Consider the following 22,405-nt stretch of genomic DNA (forward strand, 5'->3'; position numbering starts at 1 on the left):
TCTACTGCACAAGTGCATAATCAATAGTAGTTTCTTCATACTTTCTCTTCCCAACTGCTGATAAAATTAAGTCCCTGATAATTCTAACTACTTCCAAAGGACATGGCAAGTCAGAGGCAGTAATGGAAAATAGAATTGTTGTGTCTCTGAGTCCACGAGTACTTCTGTTATGGTATAATTTTTTTAAGGGCCTGGCCAACAGTCTAACACAAAGTGTGGGATTCTTTGATCAAATTGGATTTGTGGTCTGGATAACAACACTGATTTGAGCTTGAGGAAATTTGTAAAGGTTTTTCTTTTTCTTTTCTTTTGCCAAAAGGCATGTTTTCTCTTGCTTGATCTTGAAAATGATATTCAGGTTTGAAAGCTTAGACATTATAGGAAACTCTTCTCATCATACTGAAAAAGAGTTTTAAGCAGTTTTGACATCCGTTGAACCTCCACATCAATTACTCTGGTCTCTTCCTTGAGCGTTAAACTTCTATAGCACAGATAGATTGCTTCTTGGGAGGTTTTGCTCCCATTATGGTTTAGGAGGATTTATACTATGGCTTTCTCTAGGCTGACAACTTCCCTTTCTGAGAATTACTAGGAAAAGAGTGATGGAAACAGGAATGGGGAAGATCTGGGGAATATGCTTGAAAAACAAAAGGAATTACTTGGGTTTGAAAAGCAAGCCTTTGTCATTCTTCCTAAGAAATGTAAAATCAAATATTTTAGCAAACAACAACAACAAAAATATTTAGCTGTATGAGGACTTTTACCAACAATAGCATGTATGGATTTCCTGATGATTTTCTTTGCATTGTCTGACTTGCTTGCACAGGGATGATCCAATAGTAACTAACAAACAGTCCAAACAGATAATTTGGGTGGAGAACACTTTTTGGAAGTTTCAACTTTCCTTCCCAACAAACAGGCAGGCTGTCTGGCCAGAGAAATCTGGCTTAACAAAACTCCACAGGCTCTTCTAAATCTGTCCTCCAAATTTTTGCTGCTGAAGTCTGGTGGGAGTCTCTAAGGTAGCTGTAACCTAAATCATTTCTTAATTATATTTCATCAGAAAACTTTCTGTGATCATTCAACTTCCCTTTTTCTTTTGGGGATGGTGGTGATGTTTGGAGTGGTCTGCAATTGAAATACGTGGTGTTAAGAATGTTAGGCAGGAACTGTACGACTTAAGTTACATTTCCAGTCCTCTTATTTTTTTCAGATAGAGTCTTATGTTGGCCATGGGACAACTGTTATGTTTCATTCACACCTTTTATGGAGATGGAACCATAGTGTAGAACAAGATGCTCAGGTGTTACTGGTTGATAAAAGGTCTTGCTAAGCTACCCTCATAGTGGGACCCTCCTAATCTCTGTCTTCAAAATTGCTGAGATTATAGATGTGAGCTACTATGCTTAGCTCATTCAACATCTCTTGCAATTAATAGCCCAGAAAAATTAGTTTAGAAAGTACTGGTTTTCCATTGATCTCCAAGGGAAACTCTCTCCACCTTCTAGCTCTATTTTTGAAGCCAATGCATCAGAAGAAGGGACACATACTTTCAAAATTACTTTTACTATCATGTCATTATCATTCCCAGGAGAAGGATATCATTTCTTATTACTGGCTCCTATGCTACTGCTACATTTAGGGTTTGCTTTTTGCATGATTTCTACTTAATTAGACACTATATTTGGTTTAATGCAATAATCAGTGTGATATTTCCTTTTCCAAAAGTTACCCTTTAAATAATAATTTTTTGTTAGTACTGGGGCTTGAACTCAGTGCTGTTCCTGAACTATTTTGCTTAAAGCCACCACTCTGCTACTCTACCACTTAAGCCAAAGCTCCATTTCTAGCATTTGAGTGACTAACTGGAGATCAATGGACTTTTCTGCCTAGGCTGGTTTCAAACTGTGATCCTCAGATGTCAGCTTCCTGAATAGCTATGATTACAGGCGTGAGCTACTGGTGCCTGGAAAATAAAAACATTTTAATATTCAGAGCTTTACTCTAATCCTGTAAGCTATTTAGGAGATGATACTAGGCATACATTTTAAAGAGCATTTTATACAAAGACAATAAAGCAATGCCATAGTAGATTTGGGCTGGAATATGAAAAACAAAAATCCCTTTATATAATAACATACTGAGAGACAGCAATGAAATCAGTATATGTCTATTAGGTGGCATTTCATAGAATTATTTTTGGCATAGTGAGGGTGGAACTGGAGGTTGTGGTTTAACAAGTGTCTCCCTCAACAAAGGATGAGATAAAAAAGAATGTCATACTTTCCCTTGGATTCATCCAGTTTATTTGTACTTGTCACTGTCCATCATTTCTGCATTGTATATAATGATGTATAATTGCTTACATTTTAAATCTTTTATGATACAAGTGGAATAATAGGAATGGCAAAAATGAATCAAGTTTTTGTCATAGTCAGCCTTTAATAAAGATCTGATTACTTGAAGACACTCATAGGATGTAAAGAAGCAGTCATGCTCTTGCACCTCCAAAGAGTCCTTCCCTAAATTGAGAAAGTTCATTGGGGAAACTACTGGTTACACAAGGATGGATGTGAGGCACTCTGAGGTGGTTGTCATTAAAGCCATGGTGTTTTTCCATCTGAACTTTGTTTATTGCTTCAGGGACCTGACTTATGAAGAACAAAGGATGAATAAATTCTTAAATGTGAAACTCGGGTTAGACAAATTAGAGGGAAAATTAATTTTAACGTGACCAGGAGCACAGACACAAATATAAATTTGGTTCTTGTATATGAAGACCCAAAGCTGTGCCACATTGTGCAAGCAGATCTGACAGCATGACAGTGGGACATCTGGGAGACGGGCTAAATTTAAGCATTTTCAGCTTACTCAGTCTGTTTATATGATGTGAAAACCCCTAAGACTAAAAATAGCACTCATCCAATAGCACAGACAATATTGTTGTCATAATAGTTTTTAGCAAAGCTTGACCAATCTAATTCCCTTGGAAGATTTAAGCTTTGTAATTCAGTGAGATTTATTTACTGCTACATTATTTGAATCCCAGGCAAAAGAATTACACATGTAAATTATGTAAAGAGAGAGCCAGCCCTACAGGTTATAATCCTAGATGGGTGGGTAAGTTCATATTTGTGTATGCATACGGTGTGTGTGTGAGTGTGTGTGTGTGAGTGTGTGCGTGTGTGTGTGTGTGTGTGTGTGTGTGTGTGTTTGTATGTATGTGTTAGGATCAAAGGCAAAGCCTCAGGGTCCTCTTACAACCACACTGAGTCCTTGGCTTTTACCTTGATTTTTGTCCCCCTCATATAAGAGAAAATATATCCATAGTGTCATCATTGGGTATTTTGCTCTAAACTTCAGAATGTTCCCTGTGTCTCCACAGCATTTCCACACATATTCCCAAGAACCCAAATGCAACTTCTATTAGCATCTTTTCTTTCCATCTGTACTGCAAAATGCACCAGTGTGAGAGTACCGTCTTTGTCAGCTAAGTGTGTTGCAGGATGAGCACACTGTATGTGCACAGAAAACATTTCTTATGTAAATAGCTGAATGGATTGCAGAAAGAATAGTCAATCCACCTTGTGTGAGGGGAACTACTTCTCCTCTTGGCCCTCTGGTGTAGTGTTTTCCAAATCACGTGGTTGCTACTTGCATCTGAAATATTTGAGGACTTTCTAAACACATATATTCATATGAAACAGATGATGGGATCTCTGATCAAATCCAAACACAAAATTTCTGGATACTTTTTTAAAATATAAAACATTAAATAAGCAATTTAAAAGTCAAGCCTTTTAAACATTTAACATACTTAACAAATAGAAAGATTCCTTAAGTGTTTTTCTTTAATCAGTCTGCTTCCTTTTATCAAAGCAATACACATTTAAGATTTTAAAAAGAAGAACAAAGTGCTTAAAATGGGAAACTCTTTCTGTGCTGCTCATGGCATTAATTCTTAGAGAACATTCCTTTTAGTCATTTCTTCTTTTTTATTTTTTATTTTTATTATTTTTTAAAATTTTTTATTGTGAAAATACCAAACAGAGGGGTTACATGGGCAAGGTAATGAGTACATTTCTTTATCAAGCATTGCTAATTACATTAAGTGAAGTAAGCCAGGCCCAAAGAAACATAGGTCCCATGGTTTCCCTTATTTGCAATTACTAGTATGTGTCTGAGTCAAGCAGAAAAGGTCAGATAAGTTGATGTTAAGGAAATGAACCCTAAGATATGTAATCAAATGTTTTCTTTCATGCGATGGTTTCTTACACATTTATAAGATTATTTCTTTGTTGCTTTGTTTTGTCTCTCCCCCACGGTATAACCCCTGCTTTCACTGTATTTGATGTCAGTATAATTTGTGGAGGGGAAGGGAAAAAACAAATCGTTTAAATAGGGATACAGGTGGACCCATTGCAACAATGAGATGTACAAGTTGTTATGTTGAAAACGAGCTTTACAACTTTGGTGTGTGTGGGGGGAGGAGGATTGGGTGGGGGGATGGGGCGAGGATGGGAAGCGATGGGAAGGGGAAACAAAGGAGGAGGCTACAATGCTTTATAAGAAATGTACTCATTATCTTGCCCATGTAATTGTAACCCCTCTGTACAGTATTTTCACAATAAAAAAAAGCATTGTTGCCTCCTCCTTTGTTTTCCCTTACCATCCCTTCCCATCTCCTCCCCCCTCCCCACCCGGCCAACGACTTGTACATCTCATTGTTGTTAGGTATAATGCTGACCTTATTTTTTCTGAATGTGTTTATCTGTAACTAGATAGTAGAAAATGCAACAAACATTGCTACATTAATTATTATCCCACTTGAAGATACAATAGATCTTGTTCTAGCTGACAAATTAAGAAAATGATTTGTCTCCTTGTAGTCTCCAGTGTTTTTATGCTTACTCCATTACTTTGCTTTTAATCCTATGATCACAAAATGGTTACTACTACAATTATTGCATGTGTGTAATAGTCAGGAAGAAGAATAAATATGTCCCAGATCTGAGAGTTGATCTATTAAAAAATCAGATACTTTTCTTGGAAGAATCCAGTAGAAATCCTCTTACAATGACTGAAAGTGGACAATTGGCCTCTCCTAGCAGGGCCAGTCTTCAAAAAGAATTTATTAAGAGTAGGCCTATAGTAGGACATAGGTACAAGAAAGGGAGTATTTCACTCACAGTAGTGAAGTCTGAACTAGCAACCTAATCCATTGGTCATGACTCTCCTCATAAGGACAGGAGTGTGTTTGTGTGTGTGTGTGTGTGTGTGTGTGTGTGTGTGTGTGTGTGTGTGTGTGTGTGTGTGTGTGTGTGTGTTTGTATGTGTGCTGCACATCAATATGCAAATGGCTGGGTAATATGGATTGCTTCCATATTTACCAGTAATGTGAATATGGCATCTAGTAGGTAGAGTTTCATTAAATGCCTTCCTATAAGGATTTGTTTCCATAAATGTGATTTACTGCACAATAACATAGCTTTTCACGGCACTAACTCGAATCCTATGATATTCCCCTCTAGAAATTTCTTTAGTGATCCTTGCAGCCCATCAGACAAAGTCCAAAATTCACAAGTGGACCCTTGCCCAGCATCTCATCTTACTTCTCATATTTACTTTCATTTTCCACAATTGGAAAGCAGTCACTGTTTATTAACTGAACAGACAACAAAAATACCATGATCAGCAGCTTAGTTATTCCTTGTAATAAAATTCATTGATTGGCTCTTCCTTCTAAAACACAGATGGTCTTTTTCTTCACTCCCCATCATGGAAAAGTTAATATGAAGAGGCACAGGAAGTTATCTGTTTCTCTGAGGCATTTGCCAACAGTAGAGCTCTCCTGACTGTCTATGTACACGACGCTACATCTATCAAGAGATCCGGCAAAGTGCTATCTTTCATGGTGATTTGTTTCTTACTGATTTTTCCATAAAGCAATTGTAGATTAGCTCATTTACTTACTTCAAGTCCTGATACTTCCATGCAATAGATGTTTCCACAATGCTCAGTGTGCTAATTTAAGCCATATTGTGTTAACAAAGGGATCACTGGAGGTCTGCTAAAGGCAAGGAAGTGATGGTAGCCTCTGTGGTTTGAGCTCTCTCAGATGCCTCTGATCCTGTTGAAAAATGTCAATTACAGCTTTGCAGGGCCATGGAAGCTGCAAGCTTTGCTCGCTCACTGCTCTGGCCATGTAAATCAGTTCTTTACACCTGTCTATGTTCCTGGTGACAGTGCTCAACTTTTCCATAGACGAACTTCCTTCTGTCTATGGAAGCATCCTTTGAGTAAGCATGCTTCTGGTCTTTGGCTCTTAGATATTCCTTCCTTCTTTCATTGGATTTCTGGCATTGCATTAACTTCTTTCTTCTCTTTAGTGCCCTCCATGGTTCTGGCTGGAAAAGTGGCTCTGTTGTATTCCTTAGTTTTTACTCTGTTGTCAAAATAAACTAGATTTTTTTCCTCTTCTTCCCAACATGGCTTATTCACTTATTACTCAGTGTGTTGTGTTGTTTGCCTCAAAGGACACTCTTTCTTACTAGCCTCAGCTCTAGCTTCTTCCTAGCACAGTGACCCCTACATCCACAAAGGGCCTGTGAAAGACTATTTTTTGGGGGTATATGTTTTCTCTCTTCTATGCCCCTTATACTTAAACTATATTGTGTTTTTATATCTTTACATTTTGCTTCCCAGTTGGGTTCACATCTGTAATCCTAGCTACTTATGAGGCTGAGATCTCAGGATCACAGTTGGGAGCCAGCCTGGGCTGAAAAGCCCCTTTGAGACTCTTATCGCCAATTACCACTGAAAAACTGGGAGTGGAGCTGTAGCTCAAAGTTGTAGAATGCGTCTTAAGCAAAAGTGCTCAGGGACAGTACCAAAACACTGAATTCAAGCCCCAGGACAGACAAAAAAAAAAAGATTTCTAATCCAGTGCCAGTGGTAATAGTAGGTAGGCTGAAATTTCAGTTTGAAGCCAGCCCAGGCAGAGAAGTCTATGAGACTTTATCTCCAATTAAATGCATATATATATATATATATATATATATATATATATATATATATATACACACACACTTCAAGAGATGTGGCTCAAGAGGCAGAGCAATAGCCTTGAGCAAAATTCCTCAGGGACAGCCTGAATTCAAGGCCCAAGACTGGCACCGCCCCTCCCTGTCCATGTCATTGTGAGTCCTGTGAGACAAAGACTATGGCTCCTCTTCATCTTACTCATCCTCCATTGGGTCCACCACACAACTGGTGCTTTGCAATTGTTCATAGAATGAATCAATGGTGGCATTCATATTGCCTGCCCACCTGCTCAAACACAAGACAGTTTAACTCAGTGATAAGGATATGCTATAGCACTTGTGTAACCTGACATCTGGTTACCTGAAAACACCACCACTAGATGTGTCCACAACCTTGCCACTGGCCTCTCTCACCTCCAGGTGACACTGCTCCATCACTGCTGTCATTTTGCTGGACTTAACCTTTACTGGAAAAACACAAGGTAACCCCTATAAATCTTGAGTTCTTTTTTTTTAATCCACATGCACGGGTCACATTTGCTTATTAAAGTACAGAGTGAATAATGAGCTTTTTATGGGTCTTAGAGTCATGGAAATGTTGAGCTTCATGGCACCTTAGAAATTAACTAAGATGAACATTTCATCCATGGATCAGGAAACTGTGTGAACTGAGAGAAGGGAATTGGCTTCTTAGGGTCATACAGAAGTCAAATTAGCTGATCATCTCCAGAGAGAGAGAATTTTCTAGGTTTTGCAAAATCATTAAGTCATTCGATCATATATACACACGTATATACACATGAATATACACACATATTACAGTTGAGTTATAGATAGAAAATTGAACAAAAGCTTACTTATTTCATTTGATTCACATTTGAATTTGTAACTCTTTCTTCATGTTTTCATGTACTCCAGTGATATATTTTTGAAATATACAATATTAATGAAAAAATTATTTGTTACATGTGACTATTTGAAGTCCTGCATAAAATCTGAGGACCTTGACTTTCTCCCACTAAATCCCTAGGTATAGTGACAAGTGTGCTCCAGGTTTAATATGCCTTTGAGAATCAATTTGTGATCAAGGGAACCTTTGTACCTATTCAATCTTGTCCTACCCTTTTATAACCCTCATTTACAGCTTATCAGATTACCAACTGTGTGGTTTTGTCTTCAGTAGATTGTCATAGAAAGGGACTCATTCAGAATGAAGCCTTTCAAAATGGCTCCAGTGAAAATGTGGATGATTGATGAATGTTGAGGATGCATGTGGAACTTGCAGTGTTGTATTCAAAGCTAGGCAGAACCAACCTTGCACCTTATCTCTGAGCATTTGGCATTTAGTGTTCCTGACAAATTAATTTTTGTATACAAGCATGAGGTCTATACCAGAGTTAATTTTATTTCATTTTGCATATGGACATCTAACTGTTCCAGTGCAATTGGCTAAATAGACGGTCCTTTCTCTGTCAAGCTGTCTTTTCATCTTTGTATAACACTTCTTTCCATTCAAGTGGGTCTAATTCTAAACAATTTCATCTCTAAGAGACAGAGAATCATAGACTAATCTATGCTATATCACACTTTTTTAATCTCTGAAGTTTTAAAACTTGAAATTGAATAGTATTGGAAGTTCATTTTTCCCTTTCTATCTTCTTTGTTTTATCCATCAAATTTCCATCATTAATTGATACATCATTTTACCTAGACTAGAGACTTATTAAGTTTTCTTATTATTATCTTTAAGTAGTTGTTGAAAGGAGCTTGCAATTAACAAAGCAGTTTATAACTATATCTTCATCAATATCGCTCCTTTCAACATTCTCACACTTTCCTTACATCAATCTTCTTAATTTTTTAGGATATATTAGACTCTTGGTTGCATTCTCCTTCTCTTCTCCTCTTCATTCACCTACATCTTTCCCCTTGACCTCTTACCACCCCTTTAGAGTGCCCATTCCTTGATATTTTTTTTGCTGAACTTTTATTTTGCCTTTCTGAGGATTCACATTGAGATCTCCCTTGAATCTACTATAGTTCAATTAATGCATTTGTATCCACTTGCATACCATCAAATGTATTTACTTATGATTTGTAAGTGAAATCTAGCTTCCACATATAATGGAAAGCATGCATTCTCTGTCTCTGGACCTGATTTGTTTTGTCCAGGTCTTTCCATTTCTCTACAAATTATACAATATATTCTTTCTAATGGATGAGTAAAATTCCATTGTGTATATATACAACATTTTCTTGAGTCATTTGCCCTTAAGGGCATCAGGGCTGAGTCCATATCTTGACTATGGTAAATAGAACAGCAATAAACATGGTTGTGCTGGTGGCTCTGGGCATCTTTCTGTCTCTTTAATTTCATTTTCTATCAATCATCAGCTATCCTGTGCATTTCCATCTTAGGGACTGCATTCTCCTTTCTCTTGCCCCAGAAGCTCTTTCCATTTGGGTCACATGACTTAGCCATTCTTTCACTCAGACATGCTCACATACACCTGTGAAAGTAAGGTTTTCCCTGACTATTTTCTCTGTAGTGCATTTCTGTCATTTATATTTCTTAGCATGCATTTGGTTTGCTTTAGAAGATTTTTAAGTTATATATTTATTCATTGCTTTGAAGTTTATTTCCTGTGCTATATAGTTAATTTCTCTTTATGAAGGAAAGAGTTTGTCTTTCTTTTTATGCAGCATTTGAAGCTGTGGTGCTAGGAGTAGATGCCTATGATGTAAATCTTAATTGCACATTTCTTAGTATAGCGAATGGCCAGATATGAAGAAAAAACTGAAACAACAATTAAACAGCACTCTAAAGAGTCACACAGTGAGAACAAAGGAGGATATTCTTAGGAGAGGATTACAGGGCTCAATAGCTATGTGCATATGATGCTTATTGAAATAAACTCCAAGAAATGGAAACATGAGGTTTTTATTGTACTTTTTCTGGTTATTTTCCCCCCTTTGGCTTATTCCCTTATGTCTGTCACCATTTATGATTTCTGTACCCTTTGTCTTGCAGATAAGTTAATCTGATTTGGGTAGGGAGAGGAGAAGCACAGAAACAGTGGGACACAGGGTGAACCAATTCAGCAGTGATACTAGACACTATGTTTGAAATTAACTTTAAAACTTGAGGGGAAAACTGGGAGAAAAAGAGGAAGGGGATGGCATTGTTCAAAAGGAAATGTACTCATTACTTGACATGTAATTGTAACCACTCTATACATCACCTTTACAAAGAAAAAAAGAACTGATACAGCAAGCCTGCCTGTCATCCCAGGAAGGCCTATTTTTCGGGTTGACTCTTGGCTACTATCTGAGACCATATATTTCAGAAGATTTCTTCCCAGTACTCAAAGAATGGCTTACCATGCTTCATCTGTTTGAGCAAACATCATGGTTTTTCTGAAAATTTGCTTTCTTCTGAGTGGTTGGGATTTTGTTACCCACTGAATGTCTAGATAGCCATTCTCCAAACAATGCTCCTGATGATTTCTCTGCTAGACAACAGATCACACACAGCTAAAAAGATGATTTTTGGAAGAATTAAGCACATTTTTGTGTGGCTCCTAAGACTTGGAAGTATGTATGTGTCTCCTATTGCTCAGTGCATCTTTCCCTTAGCCTATTTTCTTTGTGACCTTTTCACTGTAACAATCATAACCCTGGGTGTGTCTGTGCTTATTATCATGAGAATATATGTATCCTCAGGACTGGAACTGAAAATAGGCTTAAAATACAGAAAGGGAGTTTCTCCTTTGCGTAAACATTACACACGTGGTCAGCATTAAGGGGATTTTGTGGCAGGAGATAGGGAGTGGGATTTAGGATCACCACTATCCACATAAGGTGAGACCTAGACTGAGAAGTTCTAAGCCAAATTTTCATGGAACCAAAGCATTAGTGGCCATTTTGGAGTAATAGTATGTTGAGGAAGGCTGTCAGGTTCTATATCTTGTTTTCCAGTTAGTGACTACATTATCTGGGAGGAGTTTTTCAGCTCCTTCATGCCTATTACCTCATGTAGAATGGAACCATTAAGAAAACAAATAGTTCATGTGAACAGAGCTTTCTATGGGATCTGTTTTCCCAAGAGTGCAATACACAAGTATAATTCTTGGTGGTGCCAAGTACTTACCATGTACAGGTAAGCAGCAAGCTTGGCTCTGCTTTGAATACTCAACATGAGGTCACATTTCCATTGGAACCTGGAGTGACTGAGTTTTATTTGAGAACTGAGAGCACTCTCTGACAAGAGAGGAAGAAAATCAGACAGATGACAAAGTAGCAAGTTGATGTGGAGTAACGTTCTAGATGCACATAAGTCTGTGTCTTTCAGCCATTGAAGCCATTTCAGAAGCCAGTATGGTGAGTCATAACTTCTCCAGCATTTGTGGCCCCTTGCATTGAGCTCCAGAAATAAGCCATGAATTCTCCATTCTATTTCAGTTCAAATTTCCACAACCCCCAAATCTTTACATGGAATGATTCGAGTTAATTAGAATTGTGGGAAGAGTTGAGAGCACAGAATCCTATCTAGTAAGATAGCTAAGGACCAGGGCATCTCAGCCTCTTCAATATTTTCCTATACAGCACTTACTCAGCAAAGAGTAGTGCTCTGCTTTCTCTTTTGATATCCTGAGGATGGAACAATACTTGGGCAGAGATGGAAGAGCCATTATCACCAAGAATTATGGATCCTAATATGATGCCAAAGAGGTTAGTTGTTCAGGATTGTCTCATGGAATTGAAACAGACATGCATGAATAAAGTTTAGGTATGTAATTGTAGGGATATCTGTTGCCTACCATAGTCCCTTGTAGTCTGACTAATCTATTAGCAGTTGGCTTTAATCTGTCTTGCTCCCTGTTCTTGCTCCCATTTTACCATCTTAAACTATAGTAATGGCTCTCTTATCATTCAATTGTCAAATTTTAGTAATTTTCACCAGACTTTCCATTAACCTCTTGGGACTTAATGAAGAAATTTTGTTATGGGGAATGCTGAAGAGGACAGCTTTATTTTCGTATCATTAAGTTTTTTTTTAAAAAAAAAACACATTTTTATATTTATTTTACCTTAAGAATGACCGAGTACCCAATTAGTCCCCAAAACAGTTCTTCTTCTTTGAGTCACACATAGTCCTCAGGAAAGTCACTTTACTAAAGACAATTCTCTATCTACCATTTGTCCACATTATGGATTCATCCATCATTTGTTCACATTATCCGTCCATCATCCATCCAAAGTGGGAAAGAGCACCATCACCAAATTTTGTTCCTCTATTTTAATGTCCTCTTTCACAGCTATTTTTCAGAGTGCATCTTTTCCAATGCTAACAACCACAGATGAGCTTTAATAGCCTTTCTCATTAATTATGAGAAATGAAGAGAAAATCTGTCTCAGGAGACACATTTTTATTTCCACATGCTCTTGATAATGTTAAGGCACTATGCGGTATCTCGAGGACTGCAGTGGACTCCAGAATATAAATTGCTCTTCTTGAGATTATTTGATTGCAATTCGCAGAGTAACTGCAATATTGGTATGTCCATTTTGACATTTCATTTAGTATGTAGTGAACTGTTATTGTTGGGAGAGGTAGGGATTTATTAATGGTAAATAAAGGGAGACATAGAAATACCAAGCAATGTCATTTACATCCATTTCATCAAAAAGGTGACAATCCATCACAGATTTGTGTTTTCCTAATAAGGGTGAAAGCAGAGACAGTAAGAAGAGTATTAAAGCAGATGAACCCTTAAGGCCCTGTTCACTTTTAGTAGCCATAAACGATAACATTTTAGAGTTAAAAGTACCATATCAGACAATCTCTTCATATGCAACAAAACTAAAACCCATTGGGGTGATAACAGTTGTTATGATGAAGCAAATCTAGAGTCCTTGTTTTATTCGACATTTAGTAACTTTGATCACAAACAATGTCAGGCAGGGCCTACTGCTGCAAAATCATGAGATTTTTCTGACCACATGTGTTTTGTGCCTAGTTTTTCATTTTATATTGCACCAAATTGTCAGTTGTTTGAAAGTGGTTTCTCCTTGGGACTAGCTCAGCTCTGAGTGATCTAGTTATGTTTGCACCTTGATATTCCTCCTTTTAAAATATGTATTGATTGAAGGCTGGGAAGGTGGCTCAGTGGTAGAGCGCTTGCCTTGCATGCATGAGGCCCTGGGTTCGATTCCTCAGCACCACATAAGCAAAAAGAAAAAAGCCGGAAGTGGCACTGTGGCTCAAGTGGTAGAATGCTATCCTTGAGCTGAAGAGCTGAGGGATAGCGCCTAGGCCCAGAGTTCAGGCACCATGACTGGACACAAAAAATAAAAAATAAAAAATAAAATAAAATAAAATAAAATATGTATTGAGGGCTGGGAAGGTGGTTTAGTAGTAGAGTGCTTGTCTTGCATGCATGAGGCCCTGGGTTCGATTCCTCAGCACCACATAAGCAGAAAAAGGCCGAAGTGGTGCTATGGCTCAAGTGGTAGAGCACTAGCCTTGAACTGAAGAACTGAAAGACAGCAGCCAGGCCCAGAGTTCAGGCCCCACAACCGACCAAAAAACAAAAAACAAACAAAACAACCCATAAAATATGTATTGATTTCTGTTAAGCATTATCCCTTTACCAGGAATTATTTACTAATTTAATAACCCCTGGGAAAGATAATATATAATGTTTTTCACTCTTCATTTTAAATTGGTTTATATTATTATTATTATTATTATTATTATTATTATTATTATTGCCGGTTGTGGGGCCTGAATTCTGGGCTGGACACTATCCTTCAGCTCTTCAGCTCAAGGCCAGCACTCTACCACTTGAGCCACAGCACCACTTCTGGCTTTTTTCTGTTTATGTGGTGCTGAGAAATGGAACCCAAGGCCTCATGCATGCAAGGCAAGCACTCTACCACTAAGTCACATTCCCAGCATCTATCTTATCATTTTTAAAAGGTGAAAAAAGCTGAGTCTCAAGGGACTAAAATCACATGTCCATAATGCACAGTTAGTAAAGATGTGTTGAGATTGTAATGCACATCTGATTCTGAAACCTTCAATCATCTTTTCTCCAAACTACATTAATGTTATAACTGCACATTCCTGGGGAATTGCTTCCAGAAAACCATAAACAGAGGTTCTGTTATTTCTCTCAAATTCTTTCTTTTCTAGCACTTTCATTTATTCTGATTAAAATTTTGGGAAATATATCCAGTGAAACATTAAGAGTACTAAGACACCAGAAGGTAGAAAAGGATGGTTATGAGCTGGAAAGGCAGGGAAATCTCAGCCAATTGGAAACTTAAGATTCCAAATCTATCAGTAAGGAGGATAACCAAGAAGGTCAAACATTTCACCCAAGAACTACCCTTAGTGAATGAATTCTGGATGGTACAAAGAGGCTTGTTGCTATGACACCAAATGATTCTATATTCAGTGCAATGGAATTCCCATTTGTATTCTTAAAAAATTAAAGCAGTTTTATGGATATTAAATGTTTAAGTGGCTCCAGCAGCTAGAAAGAAAAATCTCCTTATGAATAAAACAAACCAGTGCCTGATTGCTTGCATGAAAACTATTTGAAAAAAAAAAGAATTTGTAGAATATGGAGCTGGGTAGCTTTTGTTTTATGGTGTGCAATGAGAGGAGGACATGGATGAATGAATATATGAATGATTGTAGGAAAACTACAGAATGTGAAAATTGTTGGAGAGAAATTAAATTTACTTCAACACATCTTTCCTGAGGACTTATTATGAGCTCAAGAACATGCAGGACCTGTTGGAGCATGCCCAAACAGCCTCTGGTGCAGTGTTTGACTTCATTTCCCTGCCATTCATGCATTAGCTTGGTTGATAGTATATATCTGGCTATGAATCAAATATACCCTGGGATTCCAATGTTTTCATATGATAGAATTTTTAAAAAATCAAATCTATTGAGAAAGAATTTATACAGAGTAAAATTGACCTCTCTTTAAGTATAGAGTTCAATGAGCTTTGGAAAATACTTATAGCTAAAAGTTCACAATTGAAGCATTAAAAATTTTCTTGCCCTCAAAAGTACCCTTTTTTAAAATTCTTCTGCCCTCAGAATGTAATAGCTAATACTGTGATTTATGTTCTTATTGTTTTGTGTTTTCTAGAATATTATACTACTGAAAGCATTCAGGAAATAGTATTTTTGTGTCAAACTTCTTTTCCTTAATCCAATACATTTAAAGGTTTGTCCACATTCTTGTAAGTGTTATTGTACATTCCCTTTAATTGCTGATGAAGATTTTGTTTTATGAATCTGTCACAATGCTTATCCACCTAGCAATTGATAACCTTTTGGGTTGTTTCTAGTTTTTAGCTGTTACAAATACAATTTTATAAGTAATCTTGTACAAATATTTGTATTCATGATAGAACATTTTTCTCACTTACATAAGTGGTCAATATGTTTCCCTAATGGCTCTTTTCTTTTCTTTTTGTCAGTCATGGGGCTTGAACTCTGGGCCTAGGTACTGTCCCTGAGCTCTTCAGCTCAAAGCAGGCACTCTAACACTGAAACACAGCACTACTCCTGGTTTTCTGGAGATAAGAGTCTCATGGACTTTCTGTCTGGGCTGGCTTTGAACCATGATCCTTAGATCTCAGTCTTCTAAGAATTACCTTAATTGTAACTTGAGTATGTATACTTTCTTCATGATTCCTAATTACTTAAAGCTTTGGGTTTCTTTCTTTTCTTTTTTTTTGGGGGGGGGTCTGGTTGTGGGGCCTGAACTCTGGGCCTGGGTGCTGTCCCTCAGCTTTTCAGCTCAAGGCTAGCGCTCTACCATGAGCCACAGCGCCACTTCCGGGTTTTTTTCTTTTTGCTTATGTGGTGCTGAGGACTTGAACCCAGGGTCTCATGAACGCAAGGCAAGGGCATTACCACTGAGCCACCTTCCCAGCCCTAGCTTTGGGTTTCTTATCTCAGGCCATCAAAGAGGAAATAGAACTATTTTGAACACAACATCTCAGAAAGAATCCATGTCACTTCTGTTCATATTTGACTGGCAAGAACTAGGCATGTAGCCATTGTGGAAAATAAAGGGATTGGGAAACTAATTCCATAAAATTCTGTATTATGTCAAGGGCCCACAGCCATTTTGTGGACCAATATCTGTTGATAACAGAACTTTTTTTGGGGGTCTGGTCGTGGGGCCTGAACTCTGGGCCTGGGCACTGTCCCTCAGCTCTTCAGCTCAAGGCTAACACTCTACCACTTGAGCCACAGTGCCACTTCCGGCTTTTTTGCTTATGTGGTGCTGAGGAATCAAGCCCAGGGCCTCAGGCATTCAAGGTAAGTGCTCTTCCACTGAGCCACCTTCCCAGCCTTGAACTTTTTTTTTTATGTGTTTATTGACAGCCTACCAAATATAAAGTGCTAGTTGCTGAGGATTCATGATGACACACAACATGGATATAAACAAAAAGCCAAACTAAAAATGCCATCTTGAATTCACACACTGGATAGACTCAGGGGAAGTGCCATATGCAACTACATCCAGAAAAATATAAAAGAACCAAGAATCAAAGTGTCATGTCAAGGAGAGTGAAGACTAAGCCAGAGAGTTATAGAATAATAGATGATTGCAAGTGGACCAGAATAATCTCCTTGGAGCTCAAAATACTCTAATTGGAGTAATTAGATAGGGAAGGAATATTAGATAGGGAAGGATATATTATTGGAATCTGGAGACAGAAAAAGCAAAATATCCTAGGTATGCCTTGCTTGAGAGTGAGCAAAGAAATTTACCTTGCTTTAAGAGGGCTACACACCTTAAGGCCATAGTACAAAGCCCACTCAAATTCCTAAGGAATTTCCACTCAATTTGACTATGTCAATGGCTCTGTTTTATTGATGGGGATCAAATGCTTTCAAATGTATAATTGCTTACCCCATGGTGGTAAAATTTTTCAAAAATTGAACACATAGTGTCATTGCCTAGTGGGTGTTTTCTAAATATTAATAGAACTGAATATATTAAGATAGCAAAAAGACATTTACTTTTCTTTCTTTGGATGAAAAATTTGGATAGAGATCATGCTGATTACAATCAAAACCATTGCTGGTTTAAATCCAGATATCTATTTCTATGGCTCATTTACAATAGTATTTATTAATCCAGACGCTATGAAAGTAATGTCTGATAGGTACTTCAGTCAGGACAAGGTTCTAGCCAGGAAATTCAATACTTACAAATTTCTGAACAGATACAGAAGAAACATTCTGGAAATCATCAAGCTGTGCCTGCTTCTGTTGCAGTCTTCCACAATACAAGCAAGTAACAACAACAACAACAACAACAAGCAAACAAACCAACATAAATCTGTGGATGTTAGTCCTGACTGGCTTGCCCAACTTTGCTTACCCTCCAAATATTGCATGAGCTCCTCTCACTAACTCACAATATTTTTTCCATATTCTAAACTCTAAGGGAGTCATGGAAATGCAGTTTGTAGTCTCTTAGGTCATGTGACTTAGAAGAAAGCATCAAAAAGGATAGCTATTGTCCCTTTTGGATAACATGCACCAATTGATCAGATTTATCCAGTTAACATCTTTATCACTGGTCCTCTCACTTTAATTTGTCATCCTTTTTGATAGTCTAAGGGAAAGATGTGAACAAAAAAAAAACATATAAAAAGAGGTACTGAAGCATTGTTACTTCAGATGAGACTTCTTTTGTTCCTATATTTGTATAAAACCAAGTAATAAGCATCTGTAGCTCACACCTCTAATCCTCCCTACTCAGGAGGCTGACGTGTAGAGGATCATTTAGAGGATCATAGTTTGAAGTTAATCTTGGCAATAAAGTCTAAGAGACTACATTTCCAATTAACTAGCAAAAGAAGCTAGGCTAGAGGTGTAGCTAAAGTGGTAGAGTACCAGCTGTGAAAATGCAAGCTATATAAAGTGCAAGGCCCTGAGGTCAAACCCTAATACTGGCACAAACAAATAAATAAACAACAGCAACAACAAAAGCTCCCCCCTCAAAAAAAACCCAGACAAAACCCTTTAAATTAGATGCTATAATTATTTTGACAGGCTAGATTTCCTATGCATTACCTCAGCTCTGTTCCTCATGCCTTCTTGTTCTGAAAAATTTTAATCAAATATCTGTGAAGCCTAGAAGTTTTGCTGATGAATCAGCTGTGTGATGGGGAAGAGGCTCCATAGCATATCCTCCTTAATAAAGTTGCTTAATAGAGTACTATGTTCCCATTTAGAGCTCCTCTTCCTAGCCCACTTCCTTTTTCCCCAGGAATTCTAAGAAATTTCTCTTTATTTGGTCAATAAATGTAGCTACCATCCTCAGCTTACTCATATACAGCACTCAGCAAAACAAGAAGTGGGCAGTTTGCAGAAATGTCACCATCAATTGTTCCTGGAATTTGGATGCTTGGCAGGAAGGTGGGCAGACAATGGAAGAAGGTTTCTTTTTAACTTGCACTCCAGGTAGTTTTCAAAGAACTCTCCCAACAAAAGAACATGTCCTTAGAGCAAAATTCCAGTTTCGAGGAAATTTTTTTTTATTGCAGTTATATATTTTTTTTCTAGAACAAGGGACTGGTAGTCATTATGTTAGAGAAATGACCAGCTATAAATAATAATACACAAGAAATAATTGTTTAGAATAAAGATGGTTTGGGGCACCACTAGCATTTGAGTTCAAGGGTCCGATTCTTGCTAGGCAGGTACACTTCTACTGCTAGGGGCCTCCCCTGGTTTTGCTTTAATTAATTTTAATATAAGGTCTCACTTCCTTTCCATGACTGGCCTCTGATGACAATTTTCCTACCCAAAACCTCCCAATAGTTGGGATTGCAGGTGTGAATCATCTCATCTAGGTTGTTAGTTGAGAGGGAGTCCCAGTAACAATTTTTGCCCACAGTGATCTAAAACCATAAGTCTACCAATCTCCATTTCCAGAGTAACTGAGATACAATAGCAATGAGCTGCCATCACCTTTCTGCTAGAGAAACTCCTAGTTATGGGTAATAGAGGGGCTCCTGTATAGAGTCAGCATCATGTTCTTTTGAATGTATTCAGAAGTGACAAATCTTTTTACAATATAAGATTTGTTGAAAGAGCCAAGCTCACTTTGCTGCAATAACTTAAGAGTGGCAGGTCTGAACAATTAGCAATGAAGCCTTTAGCTCAAAACAAAATGTTACCATAAAGACGAAAGCTTGATTTTCTTGGGAGACCTTTCACCTCACACTGGAGGTACATCTAAAAATATTGGCAACCACAATGTGTTCTCAGAACAGGCAGGTATATGGAGAGCAGTACTGATTTGATTTTGGTTAGTTGACAACACAAGTTAGAAGGTAATATAGCACCTTAAAGTCATGCTTCCTGTGCTTGATATACTGCTAGCCCGATATTTTTCTTAAAAAAATTCCCCCTCAGGACTATCGGCTTTAATAACCAAGCTTCACCAGAGGCAGGTAATATTGAAAACAAACATGGGTTCAGAAAGAAAAAAAATACACAGCACTCAAGCAATGATAAAGTGAGAGTTGAATAATGTCCCTTGAAATCATCTGGACTGTTTCACTAACCAGGTCATAAGGATCAAGTGAGAATGTATTTGTTCATTTGCCTTGTAAAATGGAGAAGCAGAGAATCACAAGGGATAACACAGCCAGCTCTTCTTTCACAGAGAATAAAACCCTTGGGCTGGATCATCTGTCTTCTGATTCCCTTTGTTCCTCAAGGTCAAGCTTTTATTGGTTGGGTCCCACTCAACAACTGCGCCTGAGAGTCTTAAGTTATAACCCAGTCACTATCTTCTCCACCTCGACACTGGCAAGGCCCTGCTTATTTTCTGGGTGATGAATTGGACCTGCCTAATCCCTTGGCTTCCCCACTTTCTTCCCTTGAGTTAGAGGCTGGATGACTTACATTTATAGATTGGGTCAGCTATGAACCAAGTGTATGCTGGGAAAATGAAATGAACAATGGACTCAGTTACTCTAAGGTTTATTTTCCCAACCAGGCAAAGGAGAAATGGTTCTCTAAATAGGTAAGCTTTGGCAGCTGTCAATTTTAATCATCTTGTAGCATAAAGTCTGTGTGTAAATGGCTAGGACCTGAGGCCCAAGCCAGCCAGGAGATCCTAAAATAACCACCACCACTAAAATTATGAGTTCCTTTGTCTGTCTCTGTCTGTCTGTCTGTCTGCCTGTCTCTCAATACTGACTAAAGTAGGTTATAGATTGAACAAGTATTACTTTTCCTTTGCTTGATGAAAATTCAAATGTGTATATGTACATGTTTGCCTGTGTGTGCAAGCATGAATTTGTGTGTGAGTGTGGCTATGATGTTCACAGTTTATAAGAATGTTATGGTTCAATTCTCCAAAAGAAAGGAAAAAATAACTCCTCAAATTTTTTTGTCTCATAATTAACTTTAAGCATATTCATTATTGCTAAGATTGCAGGATTGGAATTCTTTTTTTAAAAACATTTTTAGAATAGTGCAGAGGAAGATGGTGGAGGAGAAGCTGGGGGCTAAACAAGCTCTCATGTAGAAACCAGTTTTAGTATTTCAGTGGAAAATCGAAGGCTAGAGAGTCATACCAAATGTACCATCATAGCACATAGAGTTTGGCAAGAGAGGAAAATTCAGGCAGCTTGATTAAGGAGACAGATTTGAGCACTTACTGGAGTCCATGGCTGCGGCAGCTGCTGTCATGGCTGCCATATCAACAGAGAGAGCCCGGGACAAAGGCGCCAGAGGCAGTGTGCAAGTGGATTCTACTCACAGCCATCAAGAATTGATAGGAGTGGAAATCTTCACCCTGCTGACCACAAACAGTGACAGACCATATATGGCCAGGAAACCAAGGGAAAGATATTTCTCGGTAGAGACAATGAAGGCAAGAAGAGACTAGAATGATGTATTTCCTGCCCTAAAGACAAATATCAACTAAAAATACTTTACCCAGCTAAACTCTCCTTCATAACCAAAGGTCAAATAAAAAACTTCCACAGCAAAGAAAATTTGAAACAATATATCTCCACCAAACTAACTCTACAAAAGATACTTAAAGATGTCCTATACATAGAAAAGCAACAAGATCACAATAAAAGCCAAGAAACAGACCCGAAACAGAGAATCTAAGAATCATAGGAAGAACCCAGTTGTCACAGCTCCCAAGAAGGTGGGTAACATGGCAGGAACTACCAAACACTTCTAATGGCAGGAACTACCAAACACTTCTAAGTCCTAACTCTCAATATTAATGGATTTAACTCCCCAATTAAGCGACATAAATTGTCTTATTGGATTAAAAAGTAAGATCCTTCTATCTTCTGCCTTCAAGAGTCACACCTTGCCCCCAAAACAAACATATTTGAAAGTGAAAGGCTGGAATAAAATCTTCAAATAAACAGGCAGGAGTTCAAATATCAGATAATATCAGATAATATCAGATAAAACAGACTTCAAATTAAAATTAGTGAGAAGACATAAGAAGATCAATACATACTAATTAAAGGATCTCTCTTTCAGGAGATATTACAATTCTAAGTATCTATTCACCAAATAATGGAGCAACAAAATGTATCCAAGAAACATTAATTTCCCTCAAATCATACATAGGTACAAAGACATTAATTGTTGGGAATTTTAATACACCACTATCCTCAATAGATAGATCAACATGGCAAACCCTACAGAGAAACTGCAGATCTAAACAACTGCATATATCAACTACACTTAATAGATATCTACTGAATATTTCACCCAGCAGCATCAGAATACATGTTCTTTTCAGCAGCATACAGAACATTTTCCAAAATAGACCACATTTTAGGTAACAAAGCAAATTTGTCCAAATTGAGAAACATTGAAATTAAGCCTTGCATTCTCCCAGGAAATAAAATTAGAATTCAACATCAAAAGCCACCAAAGAAAATCCTGTAAAACATGGAGGCTGAACAACACACTGTTGAACCACCAGTGGGTCATGGAAGAGATTAGAGAGGAAATTCAAAGGTTGGTGATATTTAACAAAAATGAACACACAAACCACCAGCTTCTCTGGGACACAGCAAAGTCAGCACACAGAGGCAAATATATGGCTCTGAGTTCCTACATCAACAGATTGGAGAGATCTGAAACCAACAATTTAATGAGGCACCTGAAGCTCCTTGAAAAAGAGCAACAAGCTAAGCCCCAATCCAGTAGATGGGAACAAATAATTAAAATTAAATCAGAATTAAACTAATCAGAATCCAAAAAAACCATAGAAAGAATCAACAAAACAAAGAGTGGGTTCTTCAAAAAAGTTAAC

This window comes from Dipodomys merriami, unplaced genomic scaffold (assembly GCF_024711535.1).
Source record: "Dipodomys merriami isolate MVZ:Mamm:240054 unplaced genomic scaffold, mDipMer1.0.p SCAF_1, whole genome shotgun sequence".
Classification (NCBI taxonomy): domain Eukaryota; kingdom Metazoa; phylum Chordata; class Mammalia; order Rodentia; family Heteromyidae; genus Dipodomys; species Dipodomys merriami.